At 41.4% G+C, this 5,378-nt stretch overlaps 1 long non-coding RNA gene across 1 annotated transcript; it reads right to left on the bottom strand.

The window, feature by feature from the left end:
* Positions 1 to 4,353: 4,353 nt before the first annotated feature.
* LOC138767842 (uncharacterized) lies at positions 4,354 to 4,981 on the bottom strand. The gene is made up of 3 exons (XR_011358857.1): positions 4,892 to 4,981; positions 4,521 to 4,637; positions 4,354 to 4,441 (listed from the first exon to the last, which is right to left on the bottom strand). It is a non-coding gene; the product is annotated as an uncharacterized lncRNA (long non-coding RNA).
* Positions 4,982 to 5,378: the final 397 nt, after the last annotated feature.

Genomic DNA, 5,378 nt, shown 5'->3' with positions numbered 1-5,378 from the left:
TTACCCACCTATGGTTCGTCTGACAATCCCTAGTTATGTGTCAGTTGAATATGATAGTTACTTCCAATAGGTGGCACTAGAGAACAGTTTTTTCCTTCTGGAGGAGAGCTAATTTTCATAGCTTTTTCCCAGGGAGCATTGCCTGACCTATAGGATATTCGTGAGAAACACTGCCCCCTCAGACCACTTAAGGGTATGACTTTTTAAAAAGGGTATGTCACCTTATTAAAAAGTCACTGGAATTTCAATGAAATACAGTAGTAACAAACACATGAAAACAAAAATAACCCTCCCTTGTTACCCCCCAAATGTCTGCACCCATGGCATATAATGTACTTGTCTTTTAGCCGTTATGACCTTTACAGGCGGCGGATAGAGCTGCCAAGTCCAGTTTTCGCAGATTTCTTTGAGCTTTTTTACTTGACAGATTATTTGTCTCAGGTGTTCAGGTTGATATTTCATACCCGGCAATTTATATGAAAATTATAAGAAAATAAAATGAGACGTCGTCATACAGAAACACCAACATAGCTCACTGCTAGAGTCTACAAAGGTTCTTAAAAATTCTATTACGCCGCTCGTATAAACCACCAGCAGGACTATAATGAGCCTCAGGATGTGATATAGGGTAATACGGGGCTATAATTGTTCCCGGTGACACTTTTGGAAAACTCGTACAATACAACTTTTCTTCTCCTTTTAATATTTCATAAAGCAATAACCTTCTTCAAATATTAGAGTCACCGACTGTGGCTTTCTGGCTATCAGATCTAGCGTATGCCACCATGTCAGGGTCTGTAAATGGCCGTAATGCATTTTAATATCTTTTTCTAGTGAGTTGGGTCATTTATCAGTGTAATAGAGTCCTTCACCAGTCCAGCACTATGTAAAAAGAAGGAAAAGGATTTTGTTATTGGGGGTCGATCATCTATTGATCATGATTCTATACCTAGGTGGTCTCCAACCAATATCACTCTAGTTATAAATCCTTGTGTACGTGGCCAACAAACTATGGCTCTCTAGGTGTTGCAAAACTACATATCCCTGTGTAGGTGGTCCATTATTAAGCTTAAAAGGGATATCCTCAAAGTAAAAGCACAGTCCAAACTGGGAAGATTATTATGGAGCAGGAGGAGCTCAGCAGATTGATATATATATATATATATATGTATATGTGTAATGGTGCGTTCACACAGAGAAATTTATGTGACAGATTTTCTAAGCCAAAGCAAGGAGTGGATTTGAAAAGAGGATAGATCTCAGTATTTTCTTTATGACCTGTTCCCTGTTTATAGTCTGTTCCTGGCTTTGGCTTCAAAGATCTGTCAGATAAATCTGTCTGTGTAAATGCACCATTAGTGGAAGACCACTCAGTACAGTTCAACTAGTCAATTATTCATGGAAAACACCTATAAATCTAGGACCCAAACAATCATGTAAAGGACCATAACTAATGTCCCCACATGTCACTTAGACCAAACTACACCAATTGTACACATGGGGAACCCAAAATAAGAATTAATAAAATCCAAAGTCTATTATTAGCCAAATTGTAAGTTTATTAAATCAATCACAGAAAACAACATTAAAAACAAGACCTGGGGAGGCGGGAGACCAAGCACCCGGGACAAATAAATATAAAGTGCCAATGCATCCAGAAAATGTGTGTACAATTTATAATTCATCCAGCATAACGTGCATAATAAAGTGACAGTGCCAGTTGCTACAGTACGCTGATAAGAATCACATGTAAACAAGCAAGTCCGTATGGATGACAGGTAATTACCAGTTTGTATACCAAGTCCCAGTGCAGTGGTCCCCACCTCACACTCCAACGCCGTTTCGCTCTCTAAGCTTCGTCAGGGAGTAATGAGGTGGGGGTCCAGAGTTCCTATATACCCATCCAGTGACAGGGATTGGCCGTATGAGATAAGCAACACCTGGGTCGCATATTACCTGGCGATCCCCTTAACGCCGTGCACACCCTGCCACGGACCCGCCGGGCGGAAGCGGAAGTGACGTCAGGCGTGATGACGCCGTTCGGCAGACACGTTCCCACCCGACGTCCCGAGGCACACTGCGCATGCGCACGGGATCGCACACGACCCGGCGGCCATCTTTGAAATGGGAAACATTGTGGGCAATAGGTAACACATGTAAGTATGAAGATGCCAATATACAGAAATAGATATAAATGGTTATAAGTGCAATAACAGAAAAGAAGGGCTATGAAAATACACAACAAGAGCGCTATAAGTACAAAAATAAAAAAGCAGACACTAATTCATAACTGCAATAAGATGGTGCAAATGGGAAATAATATGAGCAATGGGTAACACCTGTAGATAAATAAGCGCCATATACAGAGACAAATAGCTATAGGGGCAGTAATAAATATACAGAGCTTTATACATACCCATGAAAAGCTCTATAGGTACATTAATGCAAAAACAGACACTAAGTCAAGATTAAAAAAGTGATAAGTGCTGAAAGGATAAAACATAAAACAACCATGCAAAATAAAAAGTGCCAAGTGCCAGTGCAGGTGCAAGTGCAAATAGTGCAGATAAAAGTGCCAGTGCTAGCAAGCAGAGTAAGTATTAAAAGGCAAGATGAGAAAAACTATGCAATGATTGAAGTGATATGCCAAAAGAAATATATGTGAATGCGCATAGGTAAGTGCTAACTGTGATAGTGTGGTGCTGAAATGTGAACTAAAGAAATATGTGTACATATGACCATCAATGTGATAAATGGCAATGATGTTGTACTGGTGATAAGTCTCATGTGTTCATCATCAATATATGTCATTGTATCAAAAGGCACCCAATAATATGTAGAAAGAGTTACTACCCTTATATGTAAATCTATATGTGTAAAACATACCAAACCCTGGACCCCCAATTACAACAGGTCAAAAAACTAATTTGTTGAATAAAAACACTATAAAAACAGAAGGCAGCATGGCATGTTAGTCGGTTGTTAAACCAATAAGGTAATGTCCTAATGGATATGATCAGGGCCTAATGGATATGATCAGGGCCCGAAGAATGAGAGGAACTAATGTCGTATCAAGTTGTTATCACGGTTAAACCAGTACAGTGTGGATGGGTCTGTCCTGTATAGATCAAAGGTAACTGGCATGGTAATGATATGTGACTAAGTCGAATGATGGGGCTGAGTCCTGATAATATTTGCCTACAATCAACATGTCACAAAAAACATTTTTATATATGGTTCATTGGTGGACAAGAGGGCAAGGGAGTGTAGTGGGAATCAGCCAGATCAGAAATGAATGTGAATGATGTAGACTGGATGCCCACAGACAAGGATATGATCCCAGAGTCATGACAAAATCAAGTATGATGATATTATAGTAGAGGTGACCAGGAGAGAAATAATGTGGGTGACATGCAGCAAAGCCATATGCGCCGCCATCGAAAACATGGCAACGCAGATGTGCCAGGGCCACATGTCAACCGCATCCAGCCTTTTACTAGTAATGGATGATCATGTTACAAGAAGCATGCAAAGGAGAATCTTTCATTCAAACCTCTTGGTTGTACGGTCTTTAACACTGTCATCCATTTGCTTTCTATTTGTAATAACCGTCTTGTGATGTCACCCCCTCTGATCCCCAGATTTACGCGATCAATGCCTTTGATTTTCAGGCCCCGATGGTCACTCGCATGTTCTTTCATAAAGTGTCTTGGAATAGGTTTTAATTTTTCCAGTTCCCACGGATCAGTTCTTTCCAGATTGGCAGTTCGTTTAATATCCCTGACATGTTCCAGGATCCTGACCTTTAGTTGTCGTGAAGTCATCCCTATATATAGGAGACCGCATGGGCAGGAGGCCTGGTAGATTACTCTCTCTGTTGTGCATGTGATATGATGGACCACTTTGTACTCCCTCAGTCCTGTGGAGTCAAAAAAGCTGTTACCGATATTCACATACGAACAGGCAGTACAGTTGTTGCAGGTGTAACATCCCCATTTTGGGCCCCTGGACTGGAATATATAGTTAGAGCGGGGTGAAACATAGTGGCTTTTAACCAATATGTCACCCAAATTTTTGCACCGCTTAGCTGTCACCAGTGGAAAGTCAGGGATAAACTGTGTGATCTCCCTGTCCTGTTTCAATATGGGCCAGTGTCTCTTAAAAATGTCCACCATTTCATGCCATCTTGAATGATAGTTGGTTATAATCCGAGTTTTACCTGAGTCTTGGCGTCGTGGTTTAGATGTTAGTAAGTCTCTCCTGTTGCATGATTTGGCAAATTGGTACCCCTCTTCAATATCTGTTTGATTATATCCCCTTTTACGGAATCTGTCCTTCATATCCCTCGCCTGTGTCTCGAATTCCTGATCATTATCACAAATTCTCCTTGTGCGTATAAATTGTCCCTTTGGTATGCCCCGGATCGTGTGTCGAGGATGGGCTGAAGAAGCATGGAGTAAAGCATTAACACTGGTGGATTTACGATATAATGTGGTTTCCAGTTTCCCCCCCATACCTACCTTGATTTTGATGTCAAGAAATTCAACCTCCTGTTGTGATATCTGCCAAGTTAGCCGGATGTTTTTGTCATTGTTGTTTAGATCATATAGATGCCGTTCCAGAGACTCACGGGATCCCTGCCAGATGAAAAAAATGTCGTCGATGAATCTCATCCAGGAGACGACAATGCCGTCCCCCGGACGAGATCCACCTTATTCAATCTCCCTTTCCCAGTGGCCAAGAAATAAATTTGCATATGATGGCGCACAAGTCGCCCCCATTGCCACGCCACGGGTTTGTAAATAAAAGCGATCCTTAAAGGTAAAATAATTATGGGTAAGTACAAATTGCATTAAATCCACAATTAGTCCCCGTAATCCAGGATCCATACCTTGAACCTCCAAGAACTTTTGCACTGCCTCCATACCATGCCGGTGATCGATGCATGTATATAACGATTCAACATCGCAACAGACTAGATACATATCCTGTTCCAAAATGACGTCCTCAATTCGTTGTAAGACCTCCGTGGAGTCTCTGGTGAAAGAGGGTAAGGTTACCACAATAGACTTCAGATAAAAATCAATAAAGCGGCATACATTCTCACATAGGCCACCACGGCCTGAAACAATTGGCCTACCGGGAGGATTTTTCTGATCCTTATGAACCTTTGGTAATAAATATAAGGTTGGGATCACCGGGTTGCTGGTTCTCATGCCTTCAAAAACTGTTTTCGTTATTATGCCGTCGGTCAGTGCTTGGTCTAAAATGTTTGTGAGTTGTCCCTGAAAAAGGGTCGTGGGATTAGCATCCAGTTTGCGATAGCAATTACGATCATTCAACTGTCTGTACACCTCCCGCTCGTATGCCTCCACTGG

This window comes from Dendropsophus ebraccatus, chromosome 11 (assembly GCF_027789765.1).
Source record: "Dendropsophus ebraccatus isolate aDenEbr1 chromosome 11, aDenEbr1.pat, whole genome shotgun sequence".
Lineage (NCBI taxonomy): Eukaryota > Metazoa > Chordata > Amphibia > Anura > Hylidae > Dendropsophus > Dendropsophus ebraccatus.
The sequence above is the reverse complement of the archived record's forward strand: the minus strand, read 5'-3'. Positions and strand labels throughout refer to the sequence as shown.